The 22,516-nt window shown below is 44.0% G+C and overlaps 1 long non-coding RNA gene across 1 annotated transcript in view; it reads left to right on the top strand.

The window, feature by feature from the left end:
- Positions 1-2,081: 2,081 nt before the first annotated feature.
- Positions 2,082-22,516, top strand: part of LOC125946705 (uncharacterized) — a 38,160-nt gene continuing 17,725 nt past the window's right edge. Inside the window, exon 1 of the long non-coding RNA XR_007467796.1 lies at positions 2,082-2,148. This is a non-coding gene — a long non-coding RNA (uncharacterized LOC125946705). The remainder of the gene's footprint in view (positions 2,149-22,516) is intronic.

Raw genomic sequence — 22,516 nt, 5'->3', positions numbered from 1 at the left:
AATGGAATGAGCATTAGTAAGTTTCCGAGTGCCTTACAACAAAATTTAGCTAAGAATTGCAAGTAGCAATCACAGCAGGTGCATTGTGTCATAGTAATCGTATTAAATAATTAAACATGTAGTATAATACTCCAATGACATGTATATGTAAAAATACCATTCTCTAATTTATAAGCAAGGTGCAGCAGCTCCTACATTGATAAGTTTTATCAGTGACTGTTCACACCGAAACTGTGAGAAACTGAAGACAATTGCAGCATGCGCAACGCTTAAGTGGTAGACTTCTCCCTATATTATAAATGAAGTGAAACATGTGGTTTTTATTTTAAATTACAGACGACGAAGATGGTGACGAGGGTGCTGAGAATGGTCATCAGCCTACAGAAGCGAATGCTCCATCTGCCCAGCCTGCAGAGGGGACGCCTACTGCGGGGACAAATTCCCTAGGAACAGACGGTGAGCGCTTATTCGAAATGGCGTCGAACACTCTGGTGGTTCACGTAATATAAAACAGTTTTGATTGACAGAGTGCAGTGCATAGAAAAGTAACTGAAGCTGATTATTCGCATTGGATCGAAAATAATTCCAATACATATTCTTTGGTGTTTTCATCATGGATTTAGGCATAAGCGCTAATGCATCACATGATCATAAGTGTAGAGAATACATTAAAAAGTGATATTTAGGTTGTTTCGTATCGGTAAATTTCATAGTTGACAAAAGGCAAACAGTTGCTGTTGGTTACAATAGTACAACCGGGCCATATAGCACGCAGTCTGTTGTAGTACACAAACTACAATACGTGGCCTCACGTTACTGAACGACACTACGCCGTGACGTTGGTGTTCACAAGTGCAAAAGTATCATGCAACTTGAAATGATGGCAGCCGTTCGGAGGGCAACGAAGCCTGACAAATTACTTATGCTCTACGCTTTATAGTTCACTCGATACGGGTTGACCATGTCAATTTTGATTTCGCACTTTGTGCATTTTAAAGAAAGAAAAAGAAATATCTTTATATTGCTTGCATATATTGAAGCTCATGAAAGGTTTGGTTATAGAGAAATAGTGGTTTTATTCTGTAATGACTGATAATTACGTCTCAACGAAAATATTAAGTTCTGGCTCCTCTTTTATTTACATTTGGTGCTGACCACGTCACCTCACTTCAGATGCCGTCAGCTGACACCGTCACCACACTAAAATTCTTCGGTTACTTCTATTATGAGCTTTGGTGCAAGAGTAGGAAAAAAATTTGCCGTAACCATCGATGATGATTGTAACTGTAAGTAAATAGACGCGCACTCTTAGAAAGTTATTCGCTCTATGAAAGGAATAAAGCGCTTGTAGGCGTATACTTGTTGAAATAAGAATCCTTGAATTGTTTCATTGCGTACGTCTATAGAAAACGCAGCAGTTAACTTGCACGGACAGAGGGTGGTGGAAGAAGAGGAGGGCTCTCTTTACCGATAATTTCGCCAAAGCATGGCTGCATTCAGACGTACCAAAGCAGTCACGTGACAGTACATGCATCTGAAAATGTTATAATGAGTTGGTGGCAACGAACGTGCACCGAAACTCAATTTTGCGAGAGCTTGTAATTTAAGGAGAGCTTCCTCACAATCAATAATAGTAATCAATTTATGTTCTTTGAGTAGAACTTCAGATATGTTTTATATTTGCAAATTTACATTTTTTCCAATACTTTCATTTGAACAAGAATCGATACATGCCTCCAATTAAAACGCAACTATTACAAGAATATGCCGGCTTGATTTAAAAAATTCGCTGAAAATGACGAAAAGTTAATTAACCTGTTTTAGTTTTACGCCGTTTAGAAGCAAAATAACGATGTGTTGTCATATCTACAACAATTTATTGACTGCTGACACCTGTACACATATTAGTTCTCTGCCATTGGCAACGCTTCTGCTATGACAATGAGAGCTTTAGAGAAGCAAATGTACATAGTGTCAAGAACACGAAAGACACGGAGCAGTAAATATGTTTTCGTCCTGTAAATCTTGCTATACATTCGGAAATGCAAATGATTAAAAAAAATGCTGGCTTTTGTACTTTCTTAGGCAACAAAAACACGGAAAATACGCAGGAGCCGCCCTCATCGTTGAAGACAGATAAAAAATCTAGTAAGTATCTGTGACAGCGCTTCTAATTAAAATTTTAGTGATACCACCTAATTAAAAATGTTCAAGCTCAGCTTAATGTAGCCACAATGACATCCCTTTTCGTCATATGCAAAAGCTTCATTGTTATTATCATAGCAACTTGTGCACTTCTCATGGTTATTGATGATTAGGTGTTAGTGTTGTGTGGTTTCCTGATAGCACAGAAAGAAACAGCGTACACAAGTTTATTCTGAACAATGTCTGATAACATTATTTTTCGTATATATCATCTTACAGTACGTGGTGAATGGTAGGCATAGTGATAGCAAATCAGTGGAAACGGACAGCAACGGTGGAGAGAAGGAACACATGCCTGCAATATTTTGTTTCTTCTGTCGGCTTTATTTGCGGTTGTATTTATATCGCGAAGCAGTAATTATGTGCTCAGATTTCCGTGTCACTTGTGAGTGAGATATCGAGACATTCCGGCAATTAGTGGGGCTCTGGAGGTCATCTGCACCCTCGCACAGGTTGTCATATGCCCGACCTTGTCATCTTGTCGGTGCGCAGCGCGTGCGATCTCAACAACTAATCCTGCAAATACGGCATGGGAAATAATAAATTTAGTGGTTTATGCCGTAATAAAAGCTATATATTATTTTCTGTTTCCACCTTTTCCACACCCTGAACCGGTGGTGTACAAACTACACCTATTAGTATCAACTGGCTTTCTAGAAACCTGCAAAACATGGTCTCATCTCCAGATGGCTCAGCACTACGTACACTTATGAGCCCATCCTGAAGAGCAGTGTCACATGATCTAGCATGAGTTTACGACTTTGCCTGTGTACTTTCAACTGTGTAGGCACCATTTACTTTCAATTACACCTCGTCAAAGCAATTTTTGTGAGCACTATGGCATCAGGTTATCGTGTCACAAACAATTACTGTGTGTACCTGATTCACGGTGCACCTCCTTTGGTAACCGTGCTTTATCGGTGAAATACTGCTTGGAAATAAATTTTTGTACTGTTAGAAATGAAAACCTCATCAGCCGCAACCTTATTGCACGCGTAACATGTTTAATTGACTCATACATGCTTGTGGATCAATTTAGGTAGATTTTTCGTTCTCATCGTTCATATTACATTCCGGACATATTAGTTGTTTTTAAGTTCCCATTGATACCTTCCAAAAAGTTGTGCTTCGTTTTTTTCTTAGTCGTACGTTGTCTACACTTGAGATTTTTCTTTGCAACCCTACTTAGAAATGACAGTTTTCGCTCTAATTATTCAACTTAGGAATAGAGGGCCCAGCTTAATTTGGTTGTTATAAGTGAAATCTGTGCAAACTTTTGGAACAAAAAGATTAGCCATTCTCACACATAAATGCTAAAATTTCATATGCCGGTTCAATAATTCCATGCAAAATTTCATTATTTTTCGACTACTTTTTTCACCTATTGATCACTGTCTGCATCATGAAGCATTTTTTCTATCTTCATTACTAATGTTCGACAGCCGTCACTTCTTTATATGAGCTCTCGTTGTGCGTAATCTATGATTCTAATGATCAAGTCTGTCAATACCTTGCAACGGTTTTGCCTTGTGAGACTTCATGCCTGCACGTTGCAATGAAATCATTTACGCTTCCAATAGTGGCCTTATTAGCGTCCAGAACATGGAGTACCATTTCGTGCTTGCTGAAGGAACCATCTGCCATATTGTGCTGCAAGCGGGTTGTTTATCGCTTATTTAATTTTACGTATTCAGCATTGTTTAGCGACAGTGAATGTTAAGGATGGCAAGGTAAAGTTTCCCGCCTGACACAGGCCCTGTCATTCACGTATTGTTCAATATTCAGGTAACACAGGTGCCAGAGATTGATTTTCAAGAAGCATAGTGTAGGTCCAATACAGTGACAGTTGCGCAAAATCTGCACATAATAATAAAAACCTAACATATCTCTCAATGCACAAATAAATAATTACAATAAACCACTAACAGAACTACACAAGTAAAATTGGAGGCCATGGTGGCCTAATATCATTCCAAAAACAAAACTAAATACGCTTTCTTGCATGTCTTAGATACATCTATTGACCTACCACGTTGTGCAATACTGATCATGTTTGGATGTGTATTGATGGGGATTGACTATGAATACCTCAGCTATTTATTACCAGAGCCCGTCCTGCAAAATGGAACTCTAAAGTGGTCATGTCTAAAATTGTGTTGCATAATACATAGGAGGTACACCCGTGAGCAAAAGTGTACGAACCACACGGTCGCCGAAAAAAACGAATTTCTTCGTAGTTAACATGCATAAACTAAAATTGGTGAATACACTGGAAAGTTCGCAATGCCAAGTTTGGACTGCAGTCCTCAACTTCAAGTTGCGTTCGAAGGTAATTGAAAAAAATCAGCTTTATCGTGCAATCGTTGGTCCGTATACCTCACCGGTGTACGTTTCAAGAAAAACAGGTCAATATTTTTCACTTTACTCCATGTAAAGACAAAGTGCCTTTTCAAGAGAAAGGGCAACATGCCTCACGTATATATTTGTGAATCATTCACAATAAATGTTGTTGGAAGCTCAGCGCTCAACCTTGTCGTCCCGTCTCCGTCCGTGTCTCTTTTGCGCTGCCGCCTTTCCAAAGGGCGGGCATCGTAGTGGCGGACGGACAAAGCCTCCAGAACAGAGAGACAGCGCGTCAACTAAAGTCTTCCCTGATCGTGCGGATTGATGCGTGACACACGCGCTCCTCTCAATCTCTTCATTCTGCGCTTGCAAAGATGCCACATGCAGAAGACGAAACTGCTCAAAACAAGCGTTGAATATCATCTCCATTGTATATAGCGCCTACTGTCGGGATATGTTTTGAAAGACCATGCTTCAAAAACACTACCATGTGATTTCGGTGTCAAAGTTTTTGAATGCAAAGAAGATATTTATTGCATTCTATTTAGGCAACTCCTGATTTGCCTGTACTTTTTTCTGCGAACAAATATACGTTCAGAAGGCCAAAGAAAAATATCGCGTGCCACATGTGGCGTTTCAACAATGCAGGATAAAGATATCTAAATTTGGGCAACATGCCTTTCGACACACATATTAGAGTGAATCTTAAAAACACGGTTGTCCAGCTGAGGCTTCATCAAAGAGAGAACCAAGAAATTTATACGCGACAATCCACTAGAATACGTTGCTATCAAACTTAACACAAAAAATTACTATGTCCAGCCTTCTATCTAGTCGTAATGAAACATGTTTGGCTTTCCTTACATTTACTTGGAATTGGTTCACTGATAAAAAATAATCACTGCCATAACCAACTATTCACTGCGTCTTCGTGCACACGCAGGCGATTAACAGAAAAGAAAAGCAGACTAGTGTCGTCGGTATATATAAGAAAATCTTTGCAGTAACTGGTATGGTTACTTATCATTCATCTATGTGATTAAAAAAACGAACAATAGATCTAAATTTCACCCTTTGAAGACACCCCATGTTATTTGTTTTATTGGCGAAAAATATATTGTGGCATATGGGATATGTCGAAGGTACTGCGAATGCTTAACCAATACCGTGATTTTCATATTACGGCGCCCTATGAAATCAGATTGCAAGTTTATTAGTATAGAGAGCTTTTTTGACATCACGGACAATACCGATTTTATAAAATTTGTTGTCGACACTATTCAGCACTGTTTCTTTAATCCTATGAAGTTCCACTTAAGCTTACCTATGTTAATGGAAGCCGAATTGCTGATCTACAAGAGCATCATAATTAAATCCTTCAGTATTCGTAGCGGCACTACGCAGTAACAGCATATCAAATAAACATCAATGATAATAAAATACCTGTGTGGGAACAGAAATAACTCTGGAAGTTCTTGTAGGATGGTGGACCAGGGTGTCGATACCTGGGTGTGTGCTTGTAGGAGACGCAAGAAGGGCGGTGCAGTTGTGGTGATGCCTTGTACCGACAGGTTTGTCGTGGAGTCCAGCAGGCGGCATAGGCGTAGATCGACAACCAAGTTGAACTTCCACAAAAAATCGGCACCGATGATGGGGCCGCGGACATCGGCGACGGTGAATAGCCATCGAAAGGGACGCTGCAGTCCGAGATGAAGATTCACTGATTTCTGGCCGTACGTTCTAATATTAGAACCGTTGACCGCAGTGAGAAAGGACGTGTCGTGGCGATGTCTTCGGTCGTGAAGGGTAGGCGGAAGCACACTAATTTCTGCGCCAGTGTCTACAAGGTAGCGAACTTTGGTTACGTGGTCGGTGACATAGAAAAGGCGGCTTGACGTAGGGCCGGTAGCACTTGCCGTCATCCGTGACTGGCCCGACCGTTTCCCGAAAAGTTACACGGTGGACGGCACTGACGTGCACGTGTGGCGTATCGGGCGTGGTACCAACAAATAGCGGCAGTGGAATAGCGGGAGTTGCTTTGGTTGGGCGTGCGATGACGTGGACCGGTATCTACCCACAGAGAAACGCAAAGTAGCTAGCTCAGTAGTTAGTTGATGCACTTGCGAGGCAAGCTGTGCGTTTGAGGAGCTGAGTTGGTCAAAGCGCTGCTCTAACTGTAACGGACTCGAGACAGGCGCCTGACAACGGTCGATGGCAGATACGAAAGGATGGGAAGTATCCATGATCCGGTCTGCCATTGTTGCTAAGTCTTCAATGGAGGTTGCCGCAGGGGAGGCACATAAAATCATCCGTACCGGATTCGGTAGACGCTGAAGGAAGAGCTGGCGGACAATTTTTTAGTCCGTTGAAGATGAATTGCCTCCGAGTAGCAGGGTCATGTGACGAAGCAGTTCGGTCGGCTTTCGGTCGCCAAGTTCCTCCGATGATAGAAGCTGTTGAATTCGACGTGACTCGGAGTCGGTCGTGCGTCGAAGTAACTCCCGTTTGAGGATGTCGTAGGGGTTGTCGGTTGGGGAAGTGAGCAAAACGTCGCGGATCAAAGCTGTGGTGGTCGGGCTGAGCGCACTCACGACATAGTCGTACTTGGCCGTCTGCGATGCGATGCGGTGACGGCGGAACTGCGCTTCGATATGGAGAAACCACAGCTCACTATCTGCGGGCCAGAACTCGGGAAGCTTGATTGTAGCGATGGAAGGTGTGGCATTGTCTTGGGAGTTCGATTCCATGGCGTCGAAGAGAAGCGGCAGACGAATAGTTGCGATGCGGGATCACGTCCGGGTCACCAACTTGCGGGAACAGAAGACTCGGAACAAGTAACCATTTATTCGGCGGGGCAACTACGCTGCTGCTGTTGTTGTTGTTGTTGCCTTAAAACATGGCTCGTACCCACGAGGGGGATTGGCCACACTGGATAAAATAAAACATGCACCTAACAACGAACAAAATGGTAAATGTGAATAATCAAAATTAAGATTTTGGTAACTCCTTAACACAGATTTTAAGATGTCCTATACATAAATAAACTAAATAAAAGTAAGAGAAAACTAACTACAAAAATAAACATAAAATAACATGTCCCACGGTCGGTGCCCTAGCAGCGTAACCTTCCGGATGCTTCAATAAATTTGTGAACAGCAGTGATCATAGAGCCCTGACTTGTGCCTAATTGACAGGCCCCAAAAGACAAAATGTTTGGCGTTGTAAGTGCCAAACCCAGATTACTGCTTGGAAATAACAGAAACATTCTACGGAGGGAGGAGAAGCGGTGGCAAGAAAGAAAGAAATGGTCAATAGTCTCCGGTTGATTACAAAACGAGCAGAGTTCAGTGATTGATAAACCGGATCTATGAAGATAAAAATTTAGGCGGAGAACTCTGCAGCGGAAAGTTGACAGCGTCACCTCACATTGGCGTGAAAGGCACTTGCTCGTGTTGAAAATCGTCTGAAGAAAGTATGGACGAGTCATGGCAACTCAGCAATAAAAGGCGTTTAAATCTAGCTCCTGTTATAAAAGAGAAATCAGGAAGAATATTTATGACCGGACCATTTAGTGATGTCGAAGCGAGCGAGTCAGATGATTCATTTAAAAAGATTCCACTATGTCCGGGGACCCAGACAAAGCGGACTTCGGATAAATTTTCTGGGGCAAGAGTCGAAAATATACTCAGTAGGTGTGACTGATTATTGGAAGTTAAATGTGTACAGACCGAAAGCGAATCTGTAACAACTATTACCTTAGAATTCTGTGGACCCAATTTTCGGATGGCAAGAATAACTGCCAGAAATTCTGCAAGAAATATTGGAGTGTAATCAGCGAGACGGAGAGCAAAAGACCAGTTGAGTTGATTCGAAAAGATGCCAACACCAGCCTTCTCTAAATTTTGTGATGCGTCCGTAGAAATAACCAAATGAGACGGAAATTGACTAAGATGGTCTTGAAGGAGACCTTCAAGTATGCGCGCAGGAAGAAGTTTTGCGTATTTTGGAAAAATATCATCAAAAGTTAGTTTTATCTTGAATGAATTAGATTTTGGAGAAATCAGGCGCGGTAGGCTAACTTGAAGTTTAGATAACAGCGATTGAACAAAAATAACTTGTGGCTGTCGGTAACGCCGCCATCCTGTTCTGAAAAATGATTCTGGTGAATTGATGAAAACGGGTTGCAAATTGGAAAGGGGTGTATCATAAAGCTTCAGGAAAGTCAGGACAGTAAGTTGCTTAAATCTGGAATCAAGCGGAATAATTCCAGACTCCAGATAAAGAACATTATTAGCCACAAAACTTGGCAGCCCGAGGCAAAGACGCAGCGCTTGCCTTTCCAGTAGAATTAAAGGTCTTAGTTTGTATGCTGCACATCCTGAAAAAAGAACACAACCAAATTCTAGGATGGGGCGGACGTAAAGCTTATAAATCATCAGCAACGTAGTTCTACGCATTCCTGAATTTTTAGTGCTGAACCGGCGCGACAATGCCATTGCACGTTCTCCTTTATTAGCATTTGCTTCTATTTGCTGCTGCCAGTTTAGCTTACCATCATAAGTTATCCCTAAGTACTTCAAAGTTGGAACTTGCGGAATCGGCTGATTACGATAATGAAGAGAAATAGAGACATGATTTGACAATGGAAACACCAGTAGAGCGCATTTCTTTACGTTAAGCGAAAAAGACAGGCCGTCCAGCCAGGACTCGAGTTCAGACAAATAAGATTGCAAAATTTGGTATAACGTATTAATATCCCTTGCTGATGAGAAAAATGCAATGTCATCAGCATAGAGATAGAGTTGTACATCCTGATGAATTGGCACAGAAGATAACAAAATATTGAACAAAAGTGGCGAAAGAACTGATCCCTGTGGTACGCCTCTCGTCTGTTTACTCGTATCCGATGTCACCCCATCCTTGAAACAAAAAAATTCTCTATCGAAAAGGAACTCTTGTATCCAGGCTACTAAATAGTCTGGAACAGAACAGCTAACTAATCGAGAAATTAAAATTGCATGTTCGACACTGTCATATGCTTTTGCAATATCTAAAGTTACCAATGCCGATATATCTCCTGATTGTCCTGCGAGTCGAATGCATCTTTCTAAATCAACGTGAGCTGACCAAATGGAACAATGAGGCCTAAATCCTATTTGTCTCGAGCACAGAATACCACGAGAAGAAGTAAATTCAAGGAGCCGGACATGAATTACTTTTTCTACAATTTTGACTAGATTCGATGTAAGTGAAATTGGCCGAATGTTGTCCAAGATATATCCGAGGTTTTCTTTTTTAAGCAAAAGCACAATTTTTGCAATTTTCCAAGAGGTCGGAATCCATGTATATTGTAGTGAACGGTTAACTATATTTAAGAGCTCAGCTGGGAAAGAGTCAAACAATAATTTAATCATAGTAATGGTGATACGGTCCGGTCCAGGAGCCGATTGATGTGCAGATAAGATGACATCGGATAATTCTGTCATGGTAACTTCTACAAACTCTGATGTAGAAATTTTGAACCTCCTCGGTCTGGGACACAGCGAAGAAAAGCGTGCTTCAAGCCCTTTCGCGATATTATTTAGTGAATCCGCCGCTTCTTTGGGGGATAGAACAGCAGAAAATGACCATACGGACTGTTGAACATCTTTTTTGTCGCGTAAGAACCTAAAAAGTGCCGATCTTCTTTCTCGTTTTGACAAAGACGTATGTATTGCATTTTTTGTTCATCTTTAGCTTTCGCCACAGTTCGTTTAAATAGAGCTGCATAGAATTTATAGTCCATCCAATTTTTCGGTGAATGATTATGTTGGAGACTTTTCCACGCTGCTTTTCTTCGCCTATAATCCCGTGTGCAAGCATCGTTCCACCATGATGACTTCGACGGCGAGCTGCAAGACATAACCGTAAACTCAGCAGGCTGAATAGAAGAGTTTAAAAGCGAAACGACAGAGTCAGCCCTCCGTTGTTCATCATAAGCACTCAAGGCTGATAAGCCTGCACTTATAGTTGATTTATAAGTTGTATAATTAATGAGTCGTCTTTGTCGTATAATAGGAGCCTGACGTGAAATCATAATTTCAAAAGTGATGGGTAAGTGATCGCTACTTGTTCCATTGTCAAAGGTGTCCCAAGATGAAATAGACATGTTAGCAGAGGAGAAAGTCAGATCTAATGCAGAAGAGAATCGCCCACGTAGAAAGGTAATTTTTCCTGAATTGTGACATTGAAAATTGTTGTCATGCACCCAATTCCACAACCTCTTTCCACAACCATCCGTTTTAATTCCCCAAGAAGTATGATGCGAATTAAAATCTCCTGCCAGGAGCGTTGCATTTGAACAGTTTCGGAACAGTGACTCCAGGTGATCAGTGTTCTTGACTCCGTTCGGGAAGTACGTATTAACCACTGTAAACACAGAACAACCTGGCAGCAAAAAATCTAATTCTAAAATTTCGCACTCTGAGCACACATGTTCAAAAGTTACAGTTACCTTATGATACATTTTTGATGAAACTAGTATTAGCAGCCCACCGCCCCTACCTGGACGATCTAAACGAAATGTTCGAAAATTATTAATAGTAAATCTTTGATGTGACGAAAGCCAAGATTCCTGAAGTAAAATAACATCTGGTATTATTTCGTGTACTAAATAAAGAAGGTCAACGTAACCTGAGGATATAGAGCGGCAATTCCATTGGAGAACCTTTACTGATGCTATGACGATCCTAGAATGGATGACTCCACGGCAGAACGCAACGCATCCTGCTCGAGGTGATCATTGTTCTTTCCTTTTTTAGGCTTAGATTTAGGAGTATCCGTGGGAGAAAGTGGGGAACCCTTGCGTCTATTGCTGATGGTCCCAAGCCTCATGTGTCCAAATGAGTGGCTAGGTCCCGCAGTTGCTGAGACCGGAGAACAAACTGAGGTATCGGACTCAACCTCTGCCTGATTTTCAAAGTTCGATTCATATGAATGGCGCGCGGGAGTACTACATGGGGTGGGGTCAGTAGCAGCAGAGTGCGATTGGAGGAGGCTATTAAATTTGGCAGTTAGCATCTCAGTTATACCTTCGGCAAAAGTATTAAACAGCCGCTCCATAACTACTGGCATTGCCTTGTCAATGGCTGCGGCTACAGCGGCCGAAACTGTGGCTTCTAGAGATGTTGACTGACGGGAAGCAGCTGCCGCGTAACCAACATCGCGCTCCTTTATTGCTGATATTGCTTCCGCACGGGAACAATGACGTTTCTCCGCGATCTCAAGCACCTGAATCTCATGGCCTCGTGCAGGGCAGTTACTATCTGTAGCACTATGAGATCCATCGCACAAGCAACACCTAGGTGCATCTTCGTCGCAGGCTGATGTAGAGTGAGAGCCGCCGCAATTACAGCATCTCACTGAAGATCGACATGCATTAGCACTGTGGCCAAATCTCCAGCAGTTTCGGCACTGCAATGGCCTAGGTGACAATGTCTCCACGCGGAACAAATACGGCCAAGCCTTCACTTCAGACGGGCGCGTTAAACCGGCGAACGAGACGATGACGCTCTCAGTTGGGACTCGGTTATCACCCACCGACCTATTGCATCTGTAAACAGAAACAACACCAGCCGGAGAGAGCATCTTCAAAAGGGCCTCAGGAGTAATATCGGTAGGAACCCCGCGAACAATGCCTTTCACGCATGCGAGATGAGGAGGGACGAAAGCACGAACCGCGATGCTAGTGAATCTCGTGCAGTTAAGCAAATCATTAAGGCACTGAACATTAGAAGACTTACATAGAATGCCTGTCTTGCCAAAACGCCTCACCTCCGAGATGTCAACGAAGTGCTCGGTAATACCGCGCAGCTCCTCCTGGAACCTTTCTGATTCGGTTAGCCGAATGAAACCACCATCCGTGGGAACGAGCACCACGGGCAAGGTACTGACTCCGTTCCGAAGAAAACACTCCAGGGGCACCGACTCAGTGGGACGGCTAGCCGACCAGGGCGAGCCCTGGCCGGGACCGGAGACCGGCATTCACGGTCCCTGGAAAAGAAAAAAAAACCTATAGAAGAAACAAAGCCCTACGAGCAGTTAAAATGTGGCCAATCCCCTTTCGGATACGAGACAAGAGGTAGAACGGTGGCCGGAACCACAGAATCGCCACAGAATCACCAGAACGGCCCTCGCTGAACGGCCACCTCGCTGATGATGGTGACCGCGCAATCCGGCCTCGGTCTAACTGGTTACATCAATCTCGGTAACTGGTTACCGGTCAATCCGGTACGCTGCTGTTGATGTTGAAGCCTATCACGCCTGTGGCTCCTACCCACGGAGGGGGATTGGCCAAGAAATGGGTGGATTATTCCAAATTAATATTGAGGATACATTTCCGAATATCTATGAAATTAGTATTCAACAGCGTAGAGTTATATGTTAAAGTAAATCAAGAAAGTCATATCGAATGAGTAATCAGTAATTTGAAAGTACAAAAAAAGAAAAGGATAGAATTTAGCAGGGTATTCGTTTGGAGTCTGTAAGGAACGTTTGGACGGCGAAGCAAGCATCCCTGTGGCTGAATCCCAAAGTGGACGCCCCGAACGAAAGAATATTAGGTTCTGTTAAGTCCAGGCCAAGCCTTCGAAAAGGTATTTCCAACAATCGTTTTCTTGCCGCAGTAAAGCGGCGACAAGATAGAAGAAAGTGGTGTATCGTCTCTTCCTCATTACAAAACGGGCAGAGGGGGGAGGGAACCAAACCCGACCTATGTAAGTAGAAATTTAGGGAGGGTATACGGCAACGTAATTTGGTGAGAGAGACCTCAAGCATCTTTGTGTTACAGGATTCGCTACGCCAGGGAAATATCAGGTGCTTATAATCTGGAGAAGCAGTCAGAACTGGGTTTGATAAGGCTTTTCTAATTGATCGCATCCGAAATCTAGCCGCCGTGATGTGTGCAGTCACTGGTAGAATGGGAAGAACAGGGCCGGAAAGAGAGGTCTTTGCCAGTGAATCGGCAGTTTCATTAAAAAAGTTGTCGCAGTTTCACCTGAAAGGTGAAGCATCAATTGCGATAGCAAATTTGTAGAGAGATATACGGAGTAATGATATTAGCTTTATCAGCTGTATAAACTTGGACATGCAGCAGCACCGGCAACGCGCCGAACTGTTGTCGACGCCGTCGGCATTTTGCCCGCGTTCGCTCAAAATGCGTGCGGCGTTGGTGACTGTTGCCGGAGCCTCTGATATAAATAGGCACTTGGTGCCGCAGCTAAACGTCGCCTCCCTTCCCTCCCCCTTCCCCCCCTCCCCCACGGCCTCTCGCGCATCGGAAGAAGGCGCGTTTGCTCTACATATATGGTGATTGTAAAGGAGGAAAGAGACGCCTACTTCTGCAGCCCTTAAGGAAGCACGGCGCAGAACGCGCGTTTGTTCTCCGCCGTGCGTTCACTCCCCGTGAAAGAGCGCGTCCCTCGCGCCCTTTCACTCGCACATACAGCGTTCGGCGGCGCGCGGCCACGATTTCATCTCCATTGACGTCATACGGAACCTCACGGCGACGGCGACGGCGACGGCGACGCCGACGGCAGAAATCTGCTTTTGAGTGTCCATATAATTGCTATCGCAATAAAAACAACCCTTTATGACCAGGTACCCAAATCAAATGAACACATTGCACATGGGCAGGAACTAGCAAGTAAAATAGTTTTAGCATAGGTGAATCATTAGAGGCGGTAAGGGAAGAGCAAACAGAAAGGGAGTCAGTAAGGATAGCAGCTGTTGTAGTCGTTTGGTCTAATTTACGTAAAGCTAGGATTACTGCTAAAAACTCGGCCAGAAAAATAGGCACAAAATCGGGCAATCTTAAAGAAAAAGACCAGTCGAGTGCAGGACAAAATATCCCAATGCCAGTCTTATCCTCGCTCTGTGATGCATCTGTTGCAATGATAATATTTGTTCCTAGGGAGCTTAGGTGGTCTTGTAACATGGCGTTTAAGATGCTGTAAGGTAGTAGTTTTGCGTGGTTTGGGAAAATATCGTCGAACCTGATATCCAGGTAATTTGAATGAGTATTGTTAGGAAGCACATCGCGAATTTGCACATTTAGTGGTTCAAGTAATTTTTGCACAAATATAATCTGTGGTGTATGAAACCTGGGCCAATGAACGGGAAAAAATAATTGTGGATCGGAGATGAAAATTATTTGAGGACGGCTTAATGGTGATTCATACAGTCGTAAGAAAGTCTGAACGGTCAGAAGGTGAAATCGGCATATAATAGGTGGGATTCTCGCTTCCAGATATAATACGGCATTTGCAACGTATTTTGGAAGGCCTAAGCACAGACGTAGCGCCTCTCGCTCTAATAAAACTAGCGGTCGAAGCTTGTATGACGGAACACCTGAGAATAAAACACAGCCAAATTCTAATACTGGACGAACGTACATTTTATATACCATCAAAAGGGATTTTCTTCGCATACCTGTTCTTCGATTGCTTAACTTGCGCAAGATGCCCATTGTACGAGCTCCTTTTGTTGCAATATATTCAATATGCGGCCGCCAGTTAAGATTTCTGTTATAGATAACTCCAAGGTACTTCAGTGACTGAACTTGTGGGATATCTTCGAGATGATAGTTAAGCGATATGTATACTGGGTCTTTAACGGGAAAAACAAGGATAGCACACTTATTAGCATTCAGGTTTAAGTGTAAGCTATCCAGCCAGCCTTCCAGTTTCTTTAGATAGGACTGCAAAATTTCGTAAAGGGAGTATAGGTCACTAGCCATACCAAAAAAGGCGATGTCGTCAGCATAAACGTAGGTACTGACACCTGGGTGAACGGGGATTCCGCTCAGTAAAATATTAAATAATATTGGTGAAAGTACCGATCCCTGAGGCACACCTCTTGTTTGCTTGTGTTTACCAGATGAATAGCCGCTTCGAAAACAAAAGAATTCCCTGTCTTTCAAAAATTCATGCACCCATGCTACAATATATCCTGGAAAGCCATGGCCCTGTAACCGATTTGTTAAAATTGCATGTTCAATGCTGTCATAGGCTTTACATATATCTAAAGTAACTAACGCCGCATATTGTTTTTTCTGTCTGGCGATGTTAATGCGACTTTCAAGGTCTACATGCGCGTGCCATATTGAATAGCCAGATCTAAATCCAATTTGACAAGGACTCAACAATTGATTTTCATCAATAAACTTCATTATATGCCCGTGAAGCACTCTTTCAATAAGTTTTGCTATGTTTGATGTCAACGCAATTGGTCTGATGTTGTCGATAGTATACCCTGCCCCTTGCTTTTTAAGTAACGGAATAATTTTGGCGATCTTCCATTCATGTGGAATCCATGCATTGCTAATAGAGTAATTTAGCAACCTCAGAAGCTCACGTGGGGCTTCTTGGAAGAAAATTTTTAACATTGCATTTGTTATTCCATCCGGGCCAGGCGCTGTAGTTGGTAACCGTAACATGACCTGTGCTAGTTCCGAATAGGATATCTCTTTGTAGTCCGAGAATGTAGGAGTAAGAACAGAATTTTGAAGACGCGTTGTGAACCGGCTCTCCAATCCTTTAGCCAATAGGTCTAAGGACTCCTGCATTTCCTGTGCGGTATAGACAATTGAGTCTACATTAACGCTCAGTGGGAGTCTGTTTCTAGATCGAAGGAAATAAAATAAAGCACGTTTGTTTTTGGATTCAGATAGATAATCAAAATGTTTTTTATCGTACTCATCTTTTGCGTGTTTGACAGTGCGTTTGAAGGTTGCCGAAATAAATTGATAATCTTTCCAATTTTGTGGGCTCTGATTATGTAGAAGTTTTTTCCAAGCAGCTTTTCTTCTGCGATAAACTCGTGAGCACTCATTGTTCCACCAGGGACTAGATGATGTACGTTTAGCTGTCTGAATTACGAATTCAGACCTTTGTCGGGACATCTGTAACGCTGAACAAATTTTCAAGCCAATGTCTTCGTCATTAGTATTAGTCAATGACGCAATGGAAGAGTGTAAGCAGTCTTTAAATTTTTTGCCATTAACAAATATTCTGTCTTGTCGCTCAACTGATGTTAATGGGCATGCAATTTCGAAGTATACTGGGAGATGATCACTGTTTGTAGAGAAATCAATCGTAGTCCAAGATGTCACGGCAATACTTGTGCTAGAAAACGTCAAATCTAACACTGAGCGAGATTGGCCACGGACAAATGTGGGTCGTCTCATATTTAGGCATGAAAGATTTTTATCTATGGTCCAGTCCCATAGACGCGTTCCACATGCATCTGTTCTGTAACCCCATGATACGTGATGCGAGTTGAAGTCACCAGTAAGGATGACTTGATTTTTGCAGCTAGCAAGCGCACTATCCAATTGATATGTACTGTGTACGCCCGTAGGGAAATAAGCATTTATAATCGAAAAAGTACGGTAGCCTGGTATGCTAAGGTGTACTGCCAAAATTTCACATTCCGGAGACATTAACTTGAAAGCTATTTTAGCCGTATGACAGAATTTAGATGACAACAAAATCATTAAACCACCTCCTAGTGAAAGGCGATCTAATCGAAAAAGTCGAAAATCTTTAAAATTAAAATTTTTCTCTGGAGTAAGCCAGGTTTCTTGTAAAATTATTACGTCAGGGTTAAGATGTGTAGTTAAGCAATTTAAGTCTATTGAAGCAGAAATCAAGGAACGACAGTTCCACTGTAGCACTTTTAAAGAAGCTATGGTGATGATCTAATTGATATAATTACTTCAGCGACTACCGTCGCAATGTACTTTCTTGGATGCCAGAATGAGAAATAGGATTACCCTTTTTGTTTTTGGAATAGGGACAAGACGCTGTTACTGGAGAACCAGTTCGCTTATGCGGCCTGGTATCATGACCTGTTTCCATGTCATCCTGTGAGTCTGTCTGACGCGAAGAACAAGGATCGGATCCAACAAACGTTGGGTCCGATCTGGTATTCGGCGCTAGGACTGAATTGGCTACCTGTTCTGCAGCACAAGCAAGCGATTTGGTGATTGGTGTTGCGGCTGTTTGCAACAGCTGTGTCATCTGAGCGGTAAACACTTGGGAAATGCATTCTGTAACAGTTTCAACAATATGTTGCATAGCCTTTTTCATCGCTTTTTCCACTGCTGACTCAATGAGTTTAGACAAGTTGTCTTCATTTAAAGTCGACTGCCTCGCAGTGACGCCAGCGTATCCAAAAGCTCTGTCCTTGACGACTGCAATAGCCTCTTGCCGCGAACATCTTCGCCTGTCAATTACCTCGAGGACCTGCACTTCATTAGCTTTTGCCGAGCAGTTTGCATAGTCAGCCGCATGGTTTCCTCCACACAGGCAGCATGTTTCGGTTTCAGCTGTGCACTCATTAGGGGAATGATCCTCACCACAGACGCGACAGCGTGCATTTGATTTGCAGCCTCCTGCACTATGGCCAAAACGCCAACAGTTCCGACACTGTAGTGGACGGGAAGGGAGAGGATCCACTCTAAAAATAAGTGGCCACACTTTTAGTTCAGATGGGCAGGACATACCAGCAAACGTAGCTATGACCGATTCAGTGGCAACTTTTTCCCCGTTTACGAGTCGGTTGCATCGGTATACGGCTATGACACCAGCATCAGACAACTTCTCCAGAGTCTCAGTTGGGCTCAATCGAGAGTCTACGCCCCTGACAATGCCTTTAGTGCATGCTAGATGGGGAGGTATGAACGCACTCACCGGCACAGATGCAAAAATCTTACTCTTTAGGAGGTCTGCAACACAGGTCGGATCTGATGACCTACAAACTATCCCACCTCTTCCAAATTGTCGGACATCGCTTATCATTTGGAAGTGACGCGTCATGGCTTGGAGCTCGGCCTGGACAGCCTGTGGGTTGTTCAGCCGGATGAATCCACCACTCGAGGGCACCAGCGCGACAGGGATGCTGCTAACACCGCTGCGGAAGAAAGATTCCAAAGGTAAATCATCAGGAGAAAGGGAGGCTGACCAAGGGCTGGGCCCTTGCCCAGGAGAGTTTTTAGACATCAGCGCTGCTTCAAGCACTAGGTAAGTCCTGTAAATATGAGATGGTTAAGATGAGTAGGTCAAATCCACCCAAAACTCAGCCAAACCACCGCGCAGTGAGCTTGCCAGGAGACTTCAGCGTGGACGTCGGGACGCCGATCCAAACGAAGAAGCCGAGCCCGAGACTCCGTCTGTTTAGGGCCAGCCTTATTCTTCTTCTTCCTTCACGTTTACCAGCTTTCGCATGAACCTGCTGAACCTGCTGTTGCTGCTGTTGCTGAACGCTGCTGTTGCAGCCATGATGTCGAGCTTCTTCTTCTTCTTCTTGTTCTGCGGATGCCAAGCGCACTGTCCACTACACCTGCTTTAGGCCCATAGGCACGGCATTACAAAAAAGGTATTATTTCTGCTAAAATAGGTTTTAATCACTATGGTAACTAAAAGTACTGGCTTCATCAGCATTGTTGCAAGTACCCTGCCACTATGCCCACAGGAGAAATGGGGCAATGGTGGTAGATATAAATATTGACACACGTATATTGTTTATCACTTGTTTATTTTTTTACACTGACCGCTTTTTACAAGCATGGAAATTGAAACCTATCGCTCAGCGCAAAGAAAACCTGCACTCATCCGATATTTCTCGAATGTTATCGGCGATTCTAGTTGTTGTCTATGCCATCCCCAAACCTTGCGTAGTTAGATTTTATGCGGGACGCGTGACTACTGCTTTAGCTTCTGGAAGGCACGCGGGCACTAGCGATTACACTTAAACATTCAACGAGTCATGCGTAAATTGCCAACGTGCTTGAATCGCAGAGCAGATTTGGACGATCGGCCAGCAACTGTACACGCCGCTATCGTTGTACTTTGAGTGCACTTATTTTGCCGGGTACATGTTCGCCCAATAAATATTTAACATTGTGAGGTCACGATATTGAAAATGCCAGGTTTTAGTCCGTCACGACAACGTGACAACGTTACGCGGCGATCAGCTGTTCCATGAAGTTGCGCTAGTTCCTGATCACGGGTTTCTCGTGATTAGGAACTACCGCTTCAAGGTTGGCACGGGAAACGAAGGCCACTTAACCAGCACAGCTGGCCCCATCAGTGTTTGGCTATAGTCATCATGAAAACTTGCACGATGAAAAATACATGATTGTTCAGCATCGTATGGGCACACTTTTACTGAGTTGAATGGTCACCCGTTGGTAATCTGTTACAAATAAAACCATGCCGTATCTTCGTCATGACGCAAATAAATATCATTATGATTCCCAGGTCTTATTCATACATCAAGGTGGTTAGCCTCAATCGCAGTAACATTTGTACGCAAGAAATGACAAGTAATTTATTACTTGTAATCAAATAAAATTTTTCTTACATTTGTGATTACTCTAGTACTTTTTCACTAGGTAACGCTTTCTATAATTCTATCATTTTTTGGTAATAATTTACATGTAACCAGTTAGACTTTGAAGAGACAAGCTGCAGCAAGCAACCTAGCGTTGAAAAATAATCTTGGGCGACCTACAGTATAACGCCACCGGAAGTACCACGCAGCAGCCTCGCGGATCCACATGTTGAGCCAGGCAAAATGGGGCGCTCCGTATACTGAGTGGTCTGTTTTGCCTGTATTATATATATATACCCCCGCAGGGGCGTCTGCGCAAGCAGGCGTTTGGTGAGTTGCGCCACCACGTACCCGAGCACACGAGGGTTGGACCCTCCCGCGTGTAGCCGTGCGCGGCTTAGCCGTGTCCGGGGAAAAGGGGATCCTGGGGGTTGAGCCGATGTCGGGTGTTTGGACCTTTACGGCCCCTCGGCGGAGGCAACACACCTCTTTGGCCTCTGCTTCACGTAGACGGCACCCCCGGACTGACCCACCCGGGGGAAACCGGTGGTCGCCTTTTCCTGTCCCCCTCTCCAACCTTTTGCTTTCCTATCTCCTGTCTTTTACTCTCCTATCATCTCTTCTCTTCCGTCACTTCCTAATTTTCACAGGCGGCTTGGGTTAACCTTGTGTATGTGCCCTCTCTTGGGTATGTTATATTGGGTTATAGCAGCAATGCACGGCTGGCGCCTGCAGCCTTACACGTTAAGTGCTGCAGCGTCCCCTAGTTGGGCTCCGTGGTGGGTGGCCGCCATTGCCGCCGAAATATACCAAACAATTATGGGAACACCTGCATTTCCCCGTTTACTTGATCGTCACTCTCACAAGAGGGGACGCACCGATGAACTACTTAACCTCTTCAAACCAAAAGAAATCTTCCCCCGGTTCCAAGTAGTGCACAGTGAAAAAACTGGAAAGCCAGCTAGAACCGTATCCCCTTTTCTTGTTGCGAAAGGCTTGACTGACGCCCTTGGCACAGGTTATAAAGTCACCAAAATGGCGAGCGGGGACCTTCTGCTTGAGATCCGCAATAAAGAGCAGCACAATAAACTCAACAAGCTTGTGGCATTCGGAGACATTCCTGTCACCGTTTCACCTCATCGTTCAATGAATACAGCACGCGGTGTAGTGTCTGATGCAGATCTCATCGACTTGTCCGAAACCGAACTATTGGAAGGCTGGAAAGAGCAAAACGTAACCAATGTACAGCGTATCACTATCAGACGAGACAATAAAGAAATTCCTACAAAACACCTTATTCTGACCTTTGCCACTTGCGATCTGCCACAAACCATAGAAACTGGATACACAAAGATAGCTGTCAGGCCATACATACCTAATCCCAGAAGATGTTTCCAATGTCAACGATTTGGCCACGGCTCGCAAAGCTGCCGTGGTAAACTCACATGTGCGAAATGTGGAACCCAAGGTCATTCCTCAGATAACTGTGAAGCGACACCTCACTGTGTAAACTGTGACGGTGAGCATCCAGCTTACTCCCGATCTTGTCCTAACTGGAAAAAAGAAAAAGAAATTATCACTCTAAAAGTGCGTGAGAATATCTCTTTCAAGGAAGCTCGTCAAAGGTGCTCACCATTCCACAGCACAACCTATGCCGAGGCGACGCGTCAGGGGGCAGCGTCGAACCGGCCTTCGCCACCTGCCCGGCTCGCGCATAGCGAACCGTTGGCTGTGGCGCCCTCCGCCCCTGCGGTGGCTGCAGTCAAGTCTGCTCCACCCACCCAGACAGAGAGACCGGCTACCTCAGGGACGTCGGGTCTCAAGACCACGCCCCACCAGGCGAGGTCTGAAAGACGAACTAGCAGCCCGCACGTGCGGGCATCCAGTGCCTCCCAGGAGGCAATGGACACAACACCGGCGCCATTGGTGCCCAAAAACCGGCGTGGCTCTCTCGAGCGCGCTAAAACCAACAAAAAACCCATAACGGGGCCAAACGACGGTCCTGTTACATAAGACACTACGCAACTGAACACAGAACACTCTTTTCAACAAAATGGCGGTGCAAATTATTCATTGGAATGCCCGTGGCATTATAAACAACTTAGACGACATCAAAGAAATCATACAAGAATTTAATCCTAGGCTGTTCTGTGTTCAGGAAACACACTTAAAGACATCTAATACAAATCTCCCAACACACTACACATTATTTCGCAAAGATCGCAATGATGGCCACACCGCGTCTGGCGGCGTGGCCATTATAGCTCAGAGGTCAGTTGCTTGCCAACACCTTTACCTTCAAACAAATCTAGAGGCAGTAGCTGTTAGGGCAATACTGTTTGACAGGTTGGTGACAGTCTGTTCACTGTACGTACCACCCGAACATCGTTTGGCGCTTACGGAACTTCATACGCTTGTCAATCAGCTCCCTGAGCCATTCATAATAACAGGTGACCTGAATGCCCATAATACGCTTTGGGGCGACTCGCGCTGCGATGCAAGAGGGCGTACTGTAGAAGACTTTCTTTTATGTTCTGGTGCGGTTCTGCTGAATAAAAAAGAACCCACCTTCTATAGCGCCACACATAAGTCATAC

This window comes from Dermacentor silvarum, chromosome 7, assembly GCF_013339745.2.
Source record: "Dermacentor silvarum isolate Dsil-2018 chromosome 7, BIME_Dsil_1.4, whole genome shotgun sequence".
Classification (NCBI taxonomy): domain Eukaryota; kingdom Metazoa; phylum Arthropoda; class Arachnida; order Ixodida; family Ixodidae; genus Dermacentor; species Dermacentor silvarum.
Note: the sequence above shows the minus strand (reverse complement) of the source record. Positions and strands in the feature narration are given on the sequence as shown.